This window comes from Thermobia domestica, chromosome 6, assembly GCF_964235325.1.
Source record: "Thermobia domestica chromosome 6, izTheDome1.hap1.1, whole genome shotgun sequence".
Taxonomy (NCBI): domain Eukaryota; kingdom Metazoa; phylum Arthropoda; class Insecta; order Zygentoma; family Lepismatidae; genus Thermobia; species Thermobia domestica.
In genome coordinates this window covers 251,044,279-251,064,858 of record NC_137459.1, presented here as the reverse complement: position 1 = coordinate 251,064,858, position 20,580 = coordinate 251,044,279, and the positions used below count along the sequence as shown (strand labels likewise).

The following is a 20,580-nucleotide window of genomic DNA, read 5'->3' as shown; positions in this document are numbered from 1 at the left end:
GAACATTTTCAACAGGTGCGGAGTTGGTTAAAAATCAATTTAAATGAAAGAGGTACGATACGAAACTAATGAGAACTGCATATTGAAATACCAGAAAAATACAAATGCAACAAAACCTGCATATTGAAATACAATTAAAATTGAAAGCTAATGAGATACTTGAGCATGGTGTGATTTCACTAGTGTGGCAACGTCTGGTTCAATCTTCGTGACGCACATTGTCAAGTCATTTAAAATGCTCAATAACTTTGCTTAACAAATGTCCAAGTTTTTAAACCAAAATTACAAATCACTTTTTTTTTTTTTTTTTTTTTTTTTATCATATCACCCAAAATTAAGCGAGATATGTTTTAAAATTTTCAAAAGGATTTCACTTTGAGACAGTATGACGGATCGGATTGGATATTTGTAGTATGAATGAACTGACCAAATTGGGTTTCCATCCATTCGCTGTTAAGGAAGTTACTGTATTTACTATATACAAGAAATGGATTCTACATTTATAGAAATAGATTGATATCGTGAGATCTCCGCAAATAGGTATATTAAAAATTCCACACAAGCTTATTACAAACGAGAAATTATAACGGGGTCGCTGGCAAGAGGATGTAGTAAAATGAGTGTCGTGATAGGAATTAGGATGAGAGCCACTCTTTTATGCAGGTTTTCCTTGCCTTCTAGACTGAATTTAGGCAACCAGTAAAACATATATGTCAAGATGTGTAACTTGCAGGAACTTAATAAAGTGTAGAAAACCAAAGCAACATTCACACTTGAATGTAACAACTGCATTGAAGTTTGAGAAACAACTCCGGATTGAACATAGAACTCAAGCACTGAGTGTTGAAAACGTTCATGTTAATTGAAAAATCCATTACAGGGAAACAAAAGTAATACTTGAACACGGAAGCCAAGTCAGAAAAGTGGAAATTTCATTTTCTTTCTTCAAAAAGTCCTGTTTTTATCTTTCTTTAATGGAAATAGAACCTCCACCCTAAAAGAATCAGCTCTGCATCTATAGTTTGTATTCATATTTGAATATGATTTATTTTTGCATAATATCTCGTTCAAGGGGGCTAAAATCTCAGAAGCCTCAATTGTGTACGCCAGTGGGTAGTAAAGTCGTTTTGTGCGTATCCTGGGGATCACTCCCAGGTGGAAGCACACTGTATTTTCTATACATGTGCGTATGTTGCTATAGATGTTATTCTTAATTGTTATAATGAACTCTTAAGGAAACTGTAAAGTCTCGCCTAGACTATGGACAATAGACGGCAGCACGTACCCTCCATCTTTCCAAAGTATATTGCAGAGATCGACAATACTGTCAATAACTAAATTAAAGTCAATAGATTAATATTTCAACTTTGTTCAAAAACTAATTAAATTAATAATTAGAGAATTAACCGTACACTTTTTGATTATTCTGTCTTATTGCACAGATCACTCAATTTTACTCTTGAAAAGCATGCTTTCAACAACAGAAGTCTCAACAATGAAAGAATCAAAATATCACGTATGTGCACGGATTATTCTCTAGTTGTAAGCTGTATTTCGATAAAGTTTGAATATTCACCACTTGACTTTGATTAAATTATTGTCAATATTATTGATCCCTACACAACAGACTCGAAATATTGAGGAAATGTGTGGCCATCTGTTGGCGAGAAGCGCTTCTTTCAACGCACCTTAAGAAAGAACATGGTGACAAATTGAAACTTCACCATAGAACAAGTGAAACTATAACTGCGGACACCAGTGAAAAAAAAATAGATAACTACATACTTAAAACAAATAGGCCTTCTCAAATAACAAGAAAGTTTTTAAAATTGTTATCCATGATAATACAGAATAAATTATATTTCTTTAAAATCTTGAATGTGACAAGTAATGGCTTATCAAAACTACAAGTTTTTTTTTTTTAATTTTTTTTTTAAAGTTATTGGTGGAAAATTGGAATAGTCTGACTGCATCAACTATCTTCAAATATAATCCGCAATAATAACTGTATCTAATTTGTCATCACCAACATCAATTTCAGTAAAATACGTGCATATGAAAGAGTCACTTTGGAAAAATCCACCCACTTAAACAGGAAATATTCTACCTCTCCTATCAATCAATCATGATCGGTAAAAAGTGCAACTGCACGTTCTTCAATAGTCTTCTCGCCAAGTTTTTCTCAAGTGCATTTTTTAAAGGTTTGTTTCTATGATCCCATTCTTTTTCTCTCTTTTCTTCTTGTTATTGAACAAGCTACACACCATTCCCCTCTAGCGACAACGGAATTACCCACAAGACTGCACATGTTCTTCCAGGAATTCCTTAATCAGCAACAGCCATGAACTTCATCGGAAGAACAATCTATAAAAATCTGAGCGTGAAATTAACACTGCTCTCACTTGTACGGTACTATACTCTTCGTGCAAAACTTAGTACATGTTCTTAGTAGCAATAATGTTCACATTCATTAAGAAGCAAGTCCACTTTAGTAAAAAAGAAAAAGCAAAGCTGACCACCCTCTCTTCTGGAGGCTATATTCTCGCTACCACAGGAAGGAATGCGTATGTCTCGAAGAAGGATCCCAATTGACCAAAGATGATTCGAATTTCACTTGTGAGTAACAAGTACATGTAATCACATGAAGAAAAGTAATATTTTCACCTCCGCCATATTTCAATAAAACTTTACAATATAAAAGGCAAATATTATTTGGAAGCAACCCTCGTTTCACCTCAAACTTTCAAATACAATTAATTCTTTTTCAACTTCGAAACCTTCACTCTCCAATCATAGAACATTCATAATTTCCAGAAACTGGAAAAAAAAAAAATATTTAAAAAAATATCTGCTTCTTGTCGCAAATAGTTTCGAAACCACACTTCCACGACACGAGTATTCCAGCATTACCATTTTAGATTTTGCTCAGGGATAGGGGGGCAGATTCTCCAGACACAATTTTATTATTATTATTATTATTATTATTATTATTATTATTATTATTATTATTATTATTATTATTACATCAATTGACTAAAAATATACATTACTCAAGTTCAGGATAGAAGGAAACTCTCCTATCCTAATGACGTTCCCGGAGTACCGGTATACCCAGAGCAGAGAATTGTGTTTCAAGTCGCACGCGATTTCGAATCTTTACAGCAGATAGTGAGAAAAAAAAAACTATTTCGAAATTCCCTGTTTCACGCTTCTAGCGCCTGATAATTGGATGTTCGGAGATTATCACATTCCAATCAGGAACCGAACCCAGGTCTCAAAAGTCAACTATGCAAATCATGCAGACATAAGGAATGGTTTGCCATTGGGCTGCCACTGATGTATGCTGATATGAAAGACGATCAAAGTAAACTGAAAATAAATAAGGGTATATACACCATCGCATTTTACTACACTTTCTTTTTTCTTACGTGGATTATGAATCAGGTTATACTGTCAAAATGATTATTATTATTAATAATAATAATATTAATAATAATAATAATAATACTAACACTTCCAAAAATATTTCAACAATAAAATAGTTTTTTTTTTCTTATGTCATATTATGCGGCTAGTAATGACTCGAGCCCGGATTTCCATGCACAAACCAACCCCGAAATATGCATGCAAATATGCACGAAAAATATAAAAAATATGCACTAAAATATACATTAAAATTTTTAACATATTCCCAGTAATATACACTAATAAAATAAAATTTCAACATCTGATAAAAAAATATACCACTTTAATGACCTCTGTTGCTTGAACTATGAACGTATCCTGTACGTTTTCTTCTATTAACCCTCGGCGTTTATCAGGGAACCGTTTTGTAGATCGAAAAGTTACTTTCTACATCAGTTCAGAAGCCACTAGTGCATGTGAAAAACACCAAATGTCTTCTTGTGTTACGTCCTCTTACAATTCAAAGTTTTCACCATTAAGTATATTTGCCAAGTCTCAGATTGTTATCCGGGATTTTTGGCTAATACGTGGCTAAGTTTATCTGACACTATTTTCGCAACACCGTGAGTTCCACTGAACGAAGTCTACGACAGTTCGTCCAGCAAGAAGAGTGAATGCAGCAAAGCATTCTTACGGCATTCTAGCTGTCTGATAATTTCAGGTATTCTCGAGAAGTGGTTGTGTATGTACTTAATTTTGTTCTCAGCCTCACTTGTCGAGAATCATTTTTGTGACACATAAATAGCGATTGCACCATCAGGATTTAGTGAGTTTACAACTGTCTTAATTTAAGTTTTCTGCATAATACAACAACTCCTAGCCACGAGCCTCATCGGGATAAAACTGGTTGCGGAGGTAGCGGAACATTTTTCGCAACTTCGCGAAAAATAAGTACGCGCAATGGAGTTTTCACAAATACTTTCTTTATATTTGATACAAGCGCGTTTCCCCTTGCACCCACCACACCCATCGCTTAGTATCAGCAAAGTGTCATTGAAATCCAATCCCAGTAACGAAAGTTAATGTGTTCACAAGGTTGCTTTACATCAATCTATTCTATACAGCGCAACCCTGTGAACACATTGACTTCCGTTGGGATAGGATTTCAATGACACTTCGCTGATATATTGAGTGCCAGTTAGGCGATGGGTGTAGTGGGTGCAAGGAGAGCTAACCACCTCCTCTTATATAGATGTGGCAATGATCATGGAGATAGGAAGATGGAACAAACGCCACTCGCACGCTTTTGTACAACTGAACGCAAACGAAAGTGGGCATAATTGCTGAACCATGAGTAGTTTCTGAGATCTAGCATGAAAAGTATTCAAACATCTAAACTTTTCCGGGCTACGACCATCGTCACACACGTGCTTTCTTCGTTTTCGTATGATGTTTGATTCGTACGTCCTGAGCAACTGTAGTTTTCGGAAACGTTTGCAAATGCAAAAATTGGCATTCCACCACCAACAAAGATGGTCGCCATTCAGGAACGCTTGTACATGCGACAAACGTGAATAGTGTTATTGACCTTCTCATACACAAGGTTCATCGCTCGAATTTTTATAATTTTCGGAAATGGTCGAGCAACCTGCTTTGGACCACTTCGTATGGATTGACCCAGAGGGCAAAGAAGGACATACTGCTAAATTGAGGACTTTTCGCAAATGATTTAGTCGCTGGGAAGGAAGCTGGAGTTAATCTCGAACGCCAATTGAAACACAATTCCTAGGTCCAACGAAAGATCACAAGGGACATGGCCTCTGTCGTCAAATATATGGCGAGACTCCAGTAATATGATGTGTGGGCCACAGATAATTCGTTTCTGTTATTGAGAACTTAAAAAGAGGGAATGAGTGAATTGGTAGGAGTTTGGTGTGGGTGCATTATGCCACAACTTAGGTCTTTTTGCACCCGTCAATGTCTAGAACTCAGTAATTAGTCTGCCAGAAAAGAAAATATAATATAGAAAACATGTAGTAAAATGTGTTGGACTGTCATCGTTTAATAAGGTACGGAGTAAACTGTCGAGAAAAAATACAATCTCTCGACCTCGAAGTTCGATATGAGGGAACTCCACAGTTCATAAGAGTAAGTAGCTCCCTGCTAGAATAACTGGATGTATGGGTTGATTATGTCATCTAGATCAGTCGATCCAAAAGCTTCAGGCCGTGTAACGCACATGTTGGAAAAAAAGATAGTTTGTCCAAAGAAACGTCGAACAGTTAAAACGATGGAAATAATTTTGAGGACCAACAAGGCAGGGGGATACCTTGTCAGGAAGCTGAGCGATGACTCCAGTCCTAATGTGCGAGGAGCCAGTGCCACTTTTGTGCTACACTGGTGGGTACTCTTAAGGAAACCACCGTCCCATTGGCTCATACTAGAGGACGGGCTTCCCTGGAGGTCCAACCTGCCGCATACCTAGCTTTCCCTTTCGGGGCATCACTCCATCCAGTACGGTTAGATGGCAACAAGCCTCACTCCGCCGTAACAAGAAAATAGGACAATCAAAATCAGATCCATGTAATCATTAACAGTCAAAATAATTTTTTTTCTTTTTTTTTTTAAGATGGAAATCCGGTCCATATACCATATCTGAGTTCATAATCGTCGCCAAATCAACATAAAATCAGGCCGGCTTCATCCCAGGAACCATATTGTACAATGGCATTTCCCTGCGGCAAATTAGTGACGCAGGCGATCATCCGCAACAGAGGTTTTACAGGAACCAATCTCCAACCTGAAGGACCGGTCATAGGCGGTGTCACAGTGGGTGCAACTGCACATACATTAACTTCGATTTTCAAATGTCCTGCAATAATCCTTTCTATTTCGTATATTTCTTGCTTTCTAAGATTGGATATATTTGAGTGACTTCTTAAGTCTCTCATAAGTAACTTGCTATCATACAGTGTTTTTCTAGTTTGAGTAAAACTTGGGGATTATTTTTGAGATCTTATTGCTCAATACTGCAGAGCGTTCTGGCAACAATGTTAGGATGTGTTGTCCCATCCTAGCCTGCACCCTCATTCCAAAATCCTGGCGCCGCTTATGGGACCGGTGGCTATTAAAATCCCGAAGGACTCGGTGGTGGTATCGTGACATTCCCGACGCAAGGGAGAATTTAAAATGAGCACCTACAGAGAAACGTAGAGTTTCCTAGAGAACATTATCTCTGAGCTTTAATGCGAGATCAACAGAGAGCAGTTTTGTCAAGGTGGAAAGAGAACGATACAATGCTGTCTCAAAAATTGCTCGTTTTAGAAATAAACGATTCGCATGTTTGTACGCAATTTTTCGTTTGCATCGCAATTATGTCATACTGCGCAGCGAATTGCAATGAGACACCACCTTAGAAGAAAACTCCGACAAATATCATCAAAATAGGGAAATTGCCTAGCCTCTTCTAGGAAAAGTCTTAAAAAGATCACTTCTACCGACTTGAATCTTTCAAAGAAAATTACATATTGTAGAATTAGCAATAGAATATTTACAGAATATGAATAAAATCTGGACAGAAGTTTGTCTCTGGAAAAAAAAACAAAAAAAAAAAAAAAAAAACGCAACGGCTGATTTGAAAAAAAGAAAAGCCTTTTTCTTCATGGCACCTTTGAATCGATAATTTTCGACTTTTAAGCACGTCAATTGTAATGAATACTTAACAGTACATCTCACCTAACTTCTACTGTAATACGAAGAAACATTTGATTACTATATTCTGAAAAAAAAGAAAGAAAAAGAAACTAATTAAATTCAGTAATCAGAAGAAATTGTTTATTCGATAGAAAAGAGAAAAAGAACGGACGTAGTAAGTTTTCTAGTTCCAGCGAATTTCTTGTATCTCATGTCAGGATAACGTTTTACCGACAAATACTATAGTGAAACATTGTAACATTAACCATTCTGAAAATGTTGGGGCCATTAAAGTTCAAAAGGGAGAAAACTCAGTCCATAAGTTTCGTATTTCTAACAAGTTGAAACGATGTAACAGTAAAGAAACAATAAATTCTGCAAATAATGAACCTTTACTACCCTGATTAGGCTTCAATCCGCCCAAAATGGACCTTGTGGCTTTAATTTCGTAAATTGAATTATATTCCAAATTATGAATGAAAGAGGTCACCAGTTAAAGTTTTGTTCAATACAAAAGAAGTGATGGCATGGCTTTGTGATGAGAAAACACTCAGATTTCACTAATTTTGCAAGAAAACTGTTGTCGCCGTTCCCATTTAGCTGAATGTGGCTTTAGTGTCATTAAATAATTTGCTACTTTTTCTCTTTAGTTTTTTAATCGACTGATAACACTAAATGAGAAGGCTTGAGGTTAACTACATTGGTGCTTAAAATAAAATCCCTCTGCAGCAGGCATGAACGAGAAGGATGTCATTAATTTTATACATCTTCAGTGTTTCCCACACCACTTTAATATCTACGCGTGGGAAACTTCTTTCTTATACACTTCTTTCATCAACCTGATGACTCGGTACGGTACGATCCATCTGATTGAATAAAATCCAATCTTGTCTGCAATGAAGAATAAAAACCCCTTTCCTTCTCGTACGGCCACACTGACCATATACAAATATCAGTTTATCAATATGAATACGTACAATATATACATTCGCAAAATGAAAATCTTGATTATTTGCAAGCTAAGTACGAGCTGTAATACAAGAGTGCTAGTATTTCTTAATTGTCGTTATCCACTATCACTACAAGTGAAACTATTTGACCACTACTAACACCTATTCGACGAAAACATTTCCTCCTAGATCTTTGTTGTGATTAAATTGCTGACGAACGCACTATGTAGGCAATTCGATTCCCGGTGGAACCAAACTCTAGACAAAAATGCATGCAAAAGTTTTGAGACCTACGCCACACCCCGACTCATATCACTCCAGTGATAGAAAGGAACGTTAATTCTAACAAACAGTTTCCCGCCTTCTGCAGAAAGGCACCTTTCATGGGAAACAGGTGATGAAACAAAGGAAACAGCAACAACTATCCATGAACATCATTAACAATCAAGGGAGAAGAGTCAGGGGACCATTTGAGATGCATATACAACCATTCGGGATTGGTGGGGGGGGGGGTTGTCGTTGGGAAACACGATATCAATGGAGGGATTCAAGAACACTTGCCTAACAGTACAATTAATGCAATAAATGAATTTTATCAGTTTGGAAACGTCACAATAAATAGAAACTTATCGATGGGACGAAGATATAAGGTGAGAACAGTGAGAATCTCGCAAAATGCAACATTGGAATATAGCAGTGAACGAACATGAACACTCAAAAGGTAAATATTCACAAAGACTTGTGACAAGACTGCTTGTAGCTATCACAAACGAACAATAGATAAGACGAAGCACATTGTAAATTCATATCCACTGAGAAAGCAAACATCTGTGTTTATTTTTGAATTCCCATTGTTCAAGATTACAAGTTAATTTGGAACTCATAAGAGATTTCGCAGGTTGCTTTAGAAAGAGATACGAAGAAAATATATGCCTAAACCCAGACTTGTAATAAACCCCTCAAAAATCAAATTAATCAGATAAAACTGGTCAATTATCAATGTAACCAATTATATTTTTAAGGAGTTAATTTATAATTGATAATCGTTCAAAAATCTGTAACGATTAAAATATAATCGCTCCTATTTCTCAAAAACATATGAAATTATTTCTGAATTTTAATTTTATTCTTTATTAACACGTTTGTTTGAAAACGGTAACTTTTCAGAATAGATTAATCTTCCGATGCCCTTAACTTATCCATTTCATTTAATATTAATGCTGACAACTCAAGGCAATTCTCATTGCATGGTAGTGAAAATAGTCAATTTTTAATCAAATAATCTTGAAGTTAATTTTAACTTTTACTTGCTTTCTGGCATTAAATTTTAAGTTAATTATAGTGTAATGGAATTAGTTGATGATAAACGGTTAAAATTTTAGTTACGGCAAGTTTTCCAACTATGCCTAAATATGTGCACACTGTACATACAACAAAAATACGTACGTACAACAGAAAAAGTTTCAAGAAATACGATGTTATCGTTCAAATTAGAGACTACACAACAGTATTATTTTGTTTTACAATTATGAAGCATTTAAACGATACATATTCATACAATCATGTCAAATATAGATCCCCTATCTTATTTGACAAAGCCCTCTATCCAATCTTGAGGACAGGAAGTTCATTTGCAATTTAAAAAGTGGAAACAACAAAGGGACGCATTTCTATGTCAAAACGTATGGAAAAACTTCTACGATACAGAACATGTTTGCTGTTACAGTGTTATCCAGCAGAAATATGACATCTCAACCTTTCTGTGAACAGTCATTCAACTTCAATCAAAACAGAAATATGCCAGAATATACCTCGAAAATCTCTCTTAGAATAAACTTCCAACAACCTGGCACTAACTTCAAAAGATAATATTTAGCATCAAAAAAATCCAAACTCACGTAAGGTATTAAAAGGATAGCTGGAAACTAATATAAAGGGTGACAAAGCATACAAATCAACTTACATCTCACGCCCCTAGTATGAGATCTGAATGATTCCCGATGGATGCCTTCACAACCGAAAGACTACGCTTACTCCAAACCAGGGTTGAAAAAAAAAATCACTTAAAAATAATTTTTGTAGATTGTTTTCATTTATATCGCTTGTACTTGATTAAAAGAACATAAAATATAAATAACAATCTTTGTTCTAATTGACAAACTATGAGAGTTTCAGATTTCTTTATTAAGTGATGTTAGAGTGAAAGCTAAATCACGAATCTCCCGATACTTGTATTGTGTCTTCTGCAATGTGTTCTTCACATGACACTTACTCAGTAGCAGTACATTATTGTTTACGGGGTCGCAGTGATCTTGTAAATTAAATTCGCAATCACTAAACCGAAGAAAGAAAACATGTAAAATACAGTGTAGAATCAGGGGCGTCATTTTAGGTTTAGCTTGGGGGGGAAGCTTCTTAACAAGTTGGCAAATTAAAATACCTGGTTGGCAATTTGAAGAATGCCGCTTTGTTCAATAGACTAGACAATTGATTACAGAGAAAGATACGTAATAAAAATGCATAATTAATTATGCAGCAATTATCTAATTTTGTATAAAATCACTTTTAATCATACATATAGTCAATGTAATCGTGTTTTCATGCAGACAGAACATGAGTAATGCATTAATATTAGTAAATCTCAAAATGGCAAATGTCCCCGTAATTGGTGTAACATTTCCTTAGGTACCCAGTTGCTATAAATTATTAACAGTTCTTCTATAGACTTGGCATAAATTTTCTGTAGTTTCCTATCTTGAAATAAATTGATATATTTGTTTAAAGCTTCTTTACTTGTTGCAAGTGACCACACTTCACTTTTGTTCATTTGATATTTCTAAACATTTTGAAGAATCTTTAATGAAAAATCGGGAAATTGTACCATTGACAAAAGCAGAATAGAGGTGGCGTGCAAAATGAAAAAGAAGAGGCGTTTCGGTGGCAGGTAGAGTATTGAACTCAAAAGCATTTGATACAAGAGCGTATACAAGACAACAGGCAGATTGTGAAGATTAGTAAGAGAATAATACGAATTGATATTAATGAAATAAGAACAAGTCAGTGACTGGTTAGTATAAACTTTTTACTGTGTATAGTATGTAAACTTGACAAATTTAAGCGTATTTTTCTAATAGTAAAATGTTATGGGAAAGCAGATTTTGATAGAGTAAATATATTCTGTAACCGCGTCTGCTTTGTGTATGAATAGACCTTTCGATTTGAAACATATTAATACATAGGACAATATCTTATTTCAGTTCTGTTTTGCAGTAAGACTTCTATTTACAGGGCTTTTCGAGTAAGAAGAACTCAACAAAATGTGTTTTGGGAATGGTACCACAGTAGATTTCTGAGGGTGTTGTTCGGTGGGGGGGAATGTTACAATGGATGAGTCAAGCAGTGCCGTGCCGTGGGAGTGAGAGCGGGGCGATGATTCCGGGCATTGATGTGAGGGGGCGCCAAATTCGGGAGGAAAATACATGTGCACATGCATAAAATGGAAGGAAAAAGGTAATTAAAAGTGCTCAAAATCAAGGAAAAGCAGGGTTTAATCTTGAAAATTTTCTTACGCTTCGCGGCAACCATGGTGGCGCTTCGCGTCTGGTCTGTCGACCTCACTCATATGCACATGGCGCAGTCGTATACTCTCGCCCCGGGCGCTGAGTTGCTACAGCACGGCACTGGAGTCAAGACGTTTCGTCGCTTCTGCTGTAAACCTAAGAGCAAGATTCCAGAAGTCACATATTTGGGGGTCAAACAATAAGTCTGCTGGGTGAAAGCATAGACCGGTGTATGTTTCACTTCATTTTCATACAAATGTGATGCCTTTCCTAACTTATTTTTAATACCGTAGATATTTCTTTCGGAAAGTTCAACAAAGATTGCAATTCTTCCTTTCTTTATAGTATTTGTAAATCAAAGCATTGTGCAACCATTGTATTTTACTTATATAGCTCACAGGACCGCACCGCAACTAGAACGGAGCAAGCGAAGCACTTGCCCCGGGCGTGTGGTTGGAGGGGCACATAAAAGGGAGGTTATATATTAGTATCTTTCCTGCCGGTATTTAATACATTTCATCAGAGTGCGAAATCATAAGATCGAAGTGGGAGGAGACTGGAGAACTGAAGAGAAAGATTTGAACACTTTTACACTTCAAAGTTTCGATTTAGAAAGTTCACGTATTTGCGCATCCATAAGTATTAACCTATACAAAGTTAGATATTACGAGTATAGCGCTGACCTCTAGTTCACTTAATAATTAAATATGAAATACACGTTGATTACATATGAATTACTGTAATTACTTCGCAAACTTCTGAATTATTTCACTGTATTATACATAGCAAGGATTTAGAGGTGGAAATTTTTGTGAAAAAACATTTAGTGGGGGACCTTCGTTTCCCAAGTATTTCGCACCCTGCTTTTCATAATCAATTTCACTATTTCAATTCGATAATAAATAATGAATTTAATGTAGAATAAACTCTCATACATTAAAATATGTATTATAGTGCACTTTTCTCTAACCATATAGATTTTTCATTTTGGTAGAAAATCATCCTACAAAGACATTCTCTCAGGCTTTCTCCCCCTTCTCGACCAGAGCCTTGTTCCGAACCCCACCCAAGAAGATCCGGCATTTCACCAAATGTTCTTAAAATATGAAGTAGATGAGCTAAGGAGATATTTTTGCGCAGGTTAGCCTGGTCTCTCAGTGAATCCTTCAACTGAATGTTTATGTAAATTAGATCCTTACATCACAAGCAGTAAATTTTCGCATCCCCAGAATAAAACTGTCCTAACTCTGAAATGTCAATTTTAAAAGTAAGCCAAAGAAATTTGTTATATATAGGGAACTTCATTATCTCGTCTCTTTTTGAAAATTGTAACGTTATTTCAATATAGCCTACCTTATTCTTAGCTTTTTAATGCATATCTACAACAGATTATAGCTTTAGAGGTTCTCGTGAGGATTGGCTGGCGGAAATTATCTAACCTAGACATAAGTTGTCAAATTATCAGTTGTGCATCGTGGATGATAAGGTCCTGAGTTGAGGTGTGAAATTTGACTCGAAAGCGGAACAAAGCTGTTCGTATTCATATCTCAGACGGGGCATAGAATGGAACGAATATGAAAATAAGGATGCTGTAATAGTTTTCCACAGGAGTGGTAAAAGTGAGACTAAGACTTGCGAAACACTTGGCATTTTTTTTTTAATCAAGCCTTGGCAATTTCAAACTTCAGCCCCCCCCCCCCCATCTTTTAATGCTCGCTACGCCGCTATATATATATATATATATATATATATATATATATATATATATATATATATATATATATATATATACAGATGATTATCAGAAAAATGGAAACACCTGTAGTTGGCAACACGTCAGATGTATGGGTTGGCAGTGGTGCCGTGGCACCCGCAGCGCCGGACCGCTGGTGGTGATGTGTTAGGTGGGTCTCCATACTACGTCAGGCGCAGTGGAACAGCAGTGTCCAGTGGCTGCAGCAGACGGAGCGAGTGTAAAATGGGAGACCTCTCAGATTTTCAAAGAGGGCAAATTGTTGGTGCGCGGCTATGTGGAGTGAGTGTGACTGCAGTGGCTACTGTATTAGGTGTGTCGCGTGGGATAGTGTCGAAGGTGATGACGGCCTACACAACATACGGGAAAGCAGAACAGTGGGCGGAAGAAAATCATGAGTGACAGGTCACGCCGAGTATCTGCTGTCGTGCCACTGCGGAGCAAGTGACGGAGGAACTCAATCAGTGCCTTCCCCACCCTGTTTCGGCAATCACAGTTCGCCGCGAATTACATGACATGAACTTACGGGGCCGTGTTGCACGGGCCAAACCGCTCATCAAGGACCATAACGCTTTCGCACGCCGCAAATGGTGCCGCGACCATGCAACTTGGACCGTTGAGGACTGGAAACGTGTGATATGGTCGGACAAGCCATCCTTCACCCTATCCCCAACCACGGGCTGTGTTTATGTGTGGAGAACGCCCAAAGAAGCTTATGATCTGCAGTGTCTCCGCCCAACTGTGAAACATGGCGGCGGCTCGGTGATGCTGTGGGCCGTCATATCATGGTTTTCATTGGGTCCTGTGGTCACACTTAGCGGACGAATCTCTGCCAACGATTATTTCGCAATTTTAGGAGACCACTTGCATCCTATGGCCCGGATGTTGTTCCCGGACAATGACGCCATCTTCCAGGGTGATAATGCACCCATTCACACAGCTGGCGTTGTTGCAGCGTGGTTTGAGGAACATCGGGATAAAGTTCAACCCTCCCCTGGCCCGCCCAATCCCCAGATCTCAACATAATTGAACATCTGTGGTCCGTCTTGGAGACACGACTCCGGCGACGATTTCCACCTCCATCCTCTCTCACTGAACTGGCCGATGCCCTGCACGAGGAATGGTGTAAAATTCCATTTGCTACCATTCACGACCTCTATGCCTCCATCCCACGTCTCATTAATGCTGTTCTGAAGGCGAAAGGTGGCCCGACACCATATTAATCTCGTAAGTTGCAATTTCGTTCAGGTGTTTCCATTTTTTCTGATCACCACCTGTATGTATATATATATATATATATATATATATATATATATATATATATATATATATATATATATATATATATATATATTGTGGATATATATTTGATGCGATGCTCACTAGTAGAACAAATTATTCCCAAAGAAGGGTCTTATGTATAGCATATTTCAAACACTTTAATTAATTATATATATATAAAAAAATCAAATAATTCCCGCAACACCCGAGGTCTATCCTGAAACACGAGGCAATCCAGTAATCAAAAAAGTAAGGTAGTCTGCATAAAACCTCTTAATCAGCTTCCTCCAAATGGTTTAACACTTTTGTGACGGCTGTTTAAGTCATCAGGGATGTCATGACTGCTTACATATCGGTATTACTTGACTTTTGCAAGAATATCACCTTGTTTTTTCAGTTATTGGTCGCCCACTACAAGAAGCATCCTTCGAATTAAACTTAACAGAAAAAATAGCCAATTCCAAAAGTAACGAAAAAACAGAAAACCTTAAGAACAAAAAAGGAACCGAGTGCAAAAGAACAATGGAAAGCAGAAAATTTATTACTATTATCTATAAAACATTCTTGAAGTCGCGCCAAGCCAAACATATTCCCAAGGATGCCTCGTAAAATTGACATCGAAATAACTTCATATCAGCATTGATTTGTTCGACTTGGCACGACTTCAAAAGAATTTAATAGTACTGAAATATTAATGTTGAGTTTCATTAACTCATAAGCCTTTTGACACCATCTATTTCTAGTATCTCTTAAATATCTGTCCTCCCTCAGGATACGCATTTTAATCAAAGTGATAAGATAAAAACGCAGCTTGAGGTAGGTACCAACAATATTCAAGAAATACATTTCACTGATTAATCTGTCATAAGTCTCAATTATGGTAAACAGGCTATGATATGTTTACCATGATAGGCAAAATTCTGAACTAAAAATTGTGAGTATTGAATGTTAAATGTATCCAAGCCTCCTCCCCAAGTTGCCTGTACAATATAAAATGATTAAGGACATTGTGAAAGTTTGTGGGCCAATAACTTTTAATCTAGAAAAGGTATTTTGACTAAACTTTCATTATCAAGATCCTATGTGAACTCATAGCACGAATTAAGATGCTACTTTCACACCTACAGCCCATTAGCGTTTAAGGATCATCAAACACACTGTATTTTATTTGTTTTAGGCAAAATAAATTTGATTTAAACCAATCAATCCTTATTCAAACAAACTCCTCCACAGCAAAAACTTTTATATCCCTCTCTCTTTCTACATCTTTAAATAGACAGCGGGTTCATGCGAAAACACGCGATGCATTTTTTTTTTTTTTTTTTTTTGCCAAAATAAAATACAGACCAAACACAGCCCACTGGTTTCTGTTTCGTAATTTTCTATCCACTCGGACATTAGATAATGGTTCTGAAATGGCTAAGTATCAAGTTTATACACCCTCCAAAACCAGTGCAAATCTTTCTTACATAAAAAAAAAAAAAAAAAAAAAAAAAAGTTCTTTAACGATTAAAAAACAAACCTTCCGAATGCCACTCAAGGCAGCGTATCAGAAGTCACCCACACTTTCGGACACATACAAGACAAATTAAATTATCATCAAAATGTTAAATAATGTTTAAGTGAATATTATTAAATAACAGTAAGCCCTCTGAAGTTAAGCATAAGAGGCAAAACCAAAACATGAATCATAGAAAAGACTAGTTCTGAAAAACCAACACATACAATCTCAGCAAAATACAATTCACTTATAAAGAAATAAGAATTGTACCTTGAACTAACAAAATCAGCAACATAAGTGAATACTCAAATGTGCTTACATCTTAACAGGCAAGAAATACCCTAATAAATATTTTATAAATTTCACAACACAAATAAACGAAAAATACACTGCAAGACAGGTGGTTGGAGTTTACACGTCGTTTTTCAGCAACAGGGCTATATATGAGACTGGACCTACAGTTTAAAGTAGAATACGAACCAACGTAATGCCTTCAAATTTCAGGACCCTCCCACCGGGAACCTAATTCATGACAAGTGCATAAAAGACATGACATCACGCTGGGAAGGACATTACTTGAGATTAACACAATCTCACATCAATTTGAGGCTATCGCCACACTAATCAGGAATACTAAGATCAGTACGAGAAGACAATTTGCAAAGAATACCGGTAGTTAACCTCTTAAAGCAGACTCACCCCACAGAAATACCCACAAATACTAAAATCAATACGATCGAGATGGGTCAAACTAAACTTCATGCGATCAATATCACACAATCTGCACACATGTTGATTCGTAATATTGTGTTATCCTTTGAGAAAGTGCGTGCAGGTAAAGGACCACATACGTATTATTTTTTTCTCTGTACTCGACATAAAAATCGCCTTACTTGAATACTTTAAAAACATATGTTTCTGATTAAGAAACTGTTAAACTTAACAAATTTTAATAACTTAAAATAACAATAAGGTAATCTTACGATAATTATGAAAAAAAAAAAGTTCGCAGTGAAAACATCATCCATGCCATACGTGGGATTAAATAACATTTACATTGGGTCCATAGATAGTACCTGCGCAAATGTAATTTCAAGTATTCCTCGACACATGAAAGAATTAAGAGGAGCAGCACAACTAATACTTCATATCTTGTAAAGAACCGCATTACTATTACAAAGGTGCCAGATGCGATTGCATTTCTCGATGGCATCTAGTCGCTTTTCAGAATAAAGGAAAAAATTGTGACAGGATGAGTGGGACAAATATGGTGACAATATTCAAAATAGCCTACGGAAATTAAATTCATTCACTCACCACATTTTTTATAACAGTAACAAATCCAAGCCTACCATGAAGCATAATGTAGAATACAACGCGAAACTTAAAAAGGGACAAAGTGATATTTCCTGCGATAAATATCCTTGCACTTCACTTGCACTGGGAGTAATACATATTTTGTCAATGACCCTAGGAGTAAACATAACAATGAACTACAACGATCACGTCAGCAGCTCTCCTAATACATGACAGAATACAAACGAATTCGTCATATGCGTGCTGAAACACACTGATCAGAAATTTTATTACAGCAAATCAGGATTTTAAATATGTCGTAAGTACAGTCTTTAACGAATCAGGAGTTACAAAATAAAAATTTGCATGCCAACGGAAGTCCACAGCTTTGTAAGTTAATGCAAGTGCCAATATAATAATAATAATGAAAAAAGCCCCTACTCGTGTAATAATGGTATAGGCAGGTCGTTCTATTTATTCTAATCCACTACTCAACTTCACACGACTATAGTAATATCTATACTGCATACAAAGTCTATCCTTAACCTCTTATTGTCAAGAAACAAACTACGAACTTGACAAAACATTTTAAAGTCACACATAATATTTTAAAGTTGACACAGAGTTTCAGTGAAGAATAAGTTTGACAAATGGGCCAATTTCATATAAACATTTGCCAAAATAAACTATATAGGAGGGGAAGGTTACCCTACGTGACTTAGGATGTGTATCTGAGCACGCATATTTTGATTATTGTATCAACTAAGTGGAGACCTAGATATAACTTCCTCAGCTCTTTTTATTATAATCCCCACAGCGAAAACAGCTTTCACGTTCTTTTTTAAATAAGCATACATGCATAATAGGGTCTACAATGACTGCCTAGAAGCAAAGTTAACGATAAATAAAAAATATGCGTCATGAAGAACTACTAAATTGAACAGTTCAAAACCTTGCATCAGCCAAACTCCCTTTTATGAACTTCATTAAATAAAATAAACAATTCCATACGCAACTTCAAATTTTCCTTATTTGTTATATAACTGTGCAACTCTGTAGTCTTCAAACCACCTTAAAAACCGTAACTAAATATACTTCTACATGGAAAGAATCTAAGTACAATCAATTAGCCGTAATGAAAAAGCTTTAAAATAATTAAAATATATATATATATATATATATGAAATGGGCGTGTGCTACTTAGCACAGATGACATTATAATGTGTACATTAAAAAATAATAATAATAATAATAATGTTAGACAATTCAGATTTATATAAAGTAGCCTTTTTGCTTTATAAAACGCGAAACATATTATAAACAAACATCTACAATGATACTGACTGGGAACTGGATCTTATTAAAAGCATAGCACGGTACTAAAAACAACCACAGAGCTTGCTACAATTCAAGGAACTCGACCTCACTCCAAGCTTTCATGTGCATGCTTCCTTTCGATCCATTATTTTGCTTCCACGATATGTTCACATTTGAAAAATCAATACGACATCCACTCGCACATTGCTTTTAAAAATAAATATACATATGTATGTCAATTTCACATCAAGCCGAAATGCAAATTAAATATGATGAAAAACAATACTGTAGATGCTATACTAAACACTAAGAAATAAATAGAAATGCTAAATACTCACAGCAAGATTTCATTCCAGCTCCAAGTCGCTATAACATCCCACATGTCTTTGTTCGTATGTTAAGTGCAGTCATGACATTTTTTGGGAGCTACATCTCAGCTTTTGCCCCCTCTCACTTTCGTTAATTCAACGGTACATAGCCAGCACAATGGTTGACGACACTAACGAATTTTATGTTTTTCTTAAATACAAGCTTCTCTCCATAAGCTTTAAAAATAGTTTCATTCCACAGTGATTGACAACAAAATGAATAAGTTTTGTTAACCAGCCAGTCACACAAAACCAAACTAAAAACCCCACCTAAATGCAGCTCCCATTATTTCACAGCCATAGCTACGAACGCAGTGAAGTGACTGAAAGCGCTATTGAGTTTTGAGTTGCCGAAGTAGAGGCAGAGGGCGCGGGTATACGAGAGACAGATACTTGTAGGGGGTAGACAGCTTACAATGTAGCCAAACCGCAATATTTTCTACTGTTCTCAAACCGAAAGGAAACGCGAGTAAATATATAGTAAGTTCAACATTATATTTTCTCTCTCCCCGTAAATGTAACACTTTAAGGACATGTATTCAAGAATATTGTTTATTAAGGATATACATTAATTAAATGGTTCTGGTTGTAAAGAAAAACACTGTCTTACATTGGTCTATGCTTCATCCAAGAGGAGGAATTTACTCCCGTTCTAAACTTTCACAAGAACACCAGCACAGTGAGCACACGTTACGTATTACATAGCATCGTTGCGCGTGTCTTGCTTTCCACTTACACTGGCTTTGCTACAATGTTCCATTCGCTACTATTACATTACCCTTACCCAGCTTCAACCAGAACAATGTAAGCATTTCCGGCTCTCTTCCAACATGAAAGTGATCGCGTTTAAACTTATTTCTTGGAAACGAAGTTTGTGCAAGTTCAGGTTCAATTTTCGACATTCAAGACAGCATTCAAAGCATTTCGACTGAAATAGGGTAATCGCAAATACATATTTTAAAGTTTAGCATAAGAAAAAAAAAATGGAAATGTTATTTTCACTTGATTGTAAAATAGGTATATTTTCTCTTATATTGACATTTTGACACTTCCTTCATTTAGCTTCATTATGCATCTGGGATCTCAGCCTTCTTAACGTCGATCTATTATCTCCAACGGTAACTGCTTTGTCCGAAAAGTTGGCAGAGAAAACAATTTATTTATAAGGTACTCTCTCGATATTTGGAGCGGCTCTGAGGGAAGACAACGGTAAGCGCCACTACCAATGACACTGAGTTATTAAGTGGAATGGATTCGGGATGAGATCACAGAAAAGTATGTAGGTAGTGTAATTTCGGAAATTTCCCTGCAGATGGCAGGGGAAGCTTGTTTGGTATGTGTCATTTCAGTGCATTGCACGAGAATATTAAACTTTTTCATTTACTCGATTTTTTTGGGCGGCAGTGGCTCAGTGGTGGAGCATCCCTAACAGCACAATTACATAGCAGGCATGTGC

At 36.3% G+C, this 20,580-nt stretch overlaps 1 protein-coding gene across 4 annotated transcripts in view; it reads right to left on the bottom strand.

The window, feature by feature from the left end:
- LOC145688475 (beta-1,3-galactosyltransferase 5-like) overlaps positions 1 to 19,500 on the bottom strand; it is a 182,749-nt gene extending 163,249 nt beyond the window's left edge. For 2 of the 4 annotated variants that reach the window (XM_081762759.1, XM_081762760.1), the window contains exon 1: positions 19,095 to 19,498. The gene's annotated coding sequence lies outside the window, so the exon portion shown is untranslated. Of the gene's footprint in view, positions 1 to 19,094 lie in introns of all 4 variants that reach the window. The other 2 variants (XM_081762761.1, XM_081762758.1) reach the window with 2 other exon arrangements.
- Between the last annotated feature and the right edge of the window lie 1,080 nt (positions 19,501 to 20,580).